Source organism: Aptenodytes forsteri, unplaced genomic scaffold, assembly GCF_000699145.1.
Source record: "Aptenodytes forsteri isolate BGI_AS27 unplaced genomic scaffold, ASM69914v1 Scaffold428, whole genome shotgun sequence".
Taxonomy (NCBI): Eukaryota; Metazoa; Chordata; class Aves; order Sphenisciformes; family Spheniscidae; genus Aptenodytes; species Aptenodytes forsteri.
The window spans coordinates 114,962-116,796 of NW_008794177.1; positions in this window are offsets into that span (position 1 = coordinate 114,962).

The window sequence follows — 1,835 nt, forward strand, 5'->3', positions numbered from 1 at the left end:
AGAAGGAAAGGGGGGGTTGGGGGGGGGGGGTGTGTGTGAGATCTTTGCAGCAGAGAACCCGAGAGACTTCTCGGCTATGCGGCGTAGTGATGTCGTGAAAACGATAGGTGCCTTTATTACACCTACACCATTTTTCTATGGAGAAAGCTTCATTGTACCCTGGAACTCGTTAACGTTTTGTGGACGTGGGAGTGTAAGGGAGAGCATGCCTTTTATTACCCGGGGGGGGGTGTGTGTGAGATCTTTGCAGCAGAGAACCCGAGAGACTTCTCGGCTATGCGGCGTAGTGATGTCGTGAAAACGATAGGTGCCTTTATTACACCTACACCATTTTTCTATGGAGAAAGCTTCATTGTACCCTGGAACTCGTTAACGTTTTGTGGACGTGGGAGTGTAAGGGAGAGCATGCCTTTTATTACCCGGCTACAGAACACGTTGGAAGGGAATTCTGTGATATTTGTGGTCAGAAAGGATGCTTTGCAAGCAGTGTTTGTTCTCTTCTTGTTTCTGGTAAACAGTATCTTTTGCCTTAAAAGAAAGGCGCCTAAAATTATGTATTGTAAAACAGGACGTCCTTGGGTAAAGGTGGAAATCTTCTGAAAGGTGAACTGTTTTGCTCAGGCTACGAAAGGGATGACAGTCCTGCCTGAAGGACTTACCCTCAAGCCTCTTCCGAGCGAGCCTGCTGACGTGGAGTTCTTGGGGTATTTCTCTTTTTGGTGCTTGTATAAGCAGAGTTTAAACAGTTTTGCTAATTCTGGCTTAGTGAGGTGGATATAATGAAGTTTGTGGTGATTCCACTTGTGCCTGGAGACAGTCCTGAATTCCAGGCTCAAAAAGCGAAAGACAAATGCACTGATTTGTGCTTAACTCAACAGGAGCGCCCGATCTCTCTAACATCGCAGGTATTGCCACGGAACAGTCTGTTCTTGCGAACGAGAGCTTCCACCTTCAGCTGAAAGCTGAAATCCCCAACCGAGACTCTGCTTCAGACGCAGGTCTCACGATGACGCAGAGCGAGGGAAGCCAAATACTGAGTGACACCCCGGCTTACAGAGGTTTCTCGGCAGTTTGCCCCGTGATGCTAGGTAGGCAATAAAATCCTGCTGCCGGGAGGGAGCTGCTGCTGTCGGAGACGCCAGCTCTCTGGGTTGGCGGCATCCTGCCCTTTGGATACCTCAGGCCCGGGGTGTACGCAGCGGTATATATAAATATAAAATAAAAAGGAAAATCGTTCATTTGAGACGAGTCTTGAATACGGATGGAAAGGGCAGCCGGTTCCAAAGGCTGCGTGGCAGAGTTCGAGCTGCTCTCTAAAATCAAAACAGGAACTGAGCAGACTGTGCCTGCCGGCTGCACTCAGTGAGGACAAAAATGTTGTTTTTCTCAACCAGACAAAGCTTTTTATATATTTATTTATTTGTTTGTTTATTTATTTATTTATTTATTTTTAATGTTCTGCTGGTACTTCTGGAATTAGTGGGCAGGGCTATTTTGAGCACGGGGAAACCTGTCAATGGTAGGGTGGAATGATATCAAGAATCAAGAGAGCTCTTTTTCACTTTCTTGTTAGACTTAGGTGACTGTAGTGTGACTCCGTCGGGCGTAGAAAAGCATATTTATTTGGTCAGAAGAAAGGGAGATCAGCTGGCTCTGGAGATAGGGAGCACTTTTTGAAACAGAAGACGCAAGGATGAATTGAGGGGACATGCGCTGTGCGCTCATCCTTGGAAGTATTTTTCATCTTCTACAGGAAAAACAGGTATTGTCGTTGGCCTGCAGCAAGAAATTTAGTTGTTCCTTCAGGACCTGCCATTACGTGCTGATGGTATGAA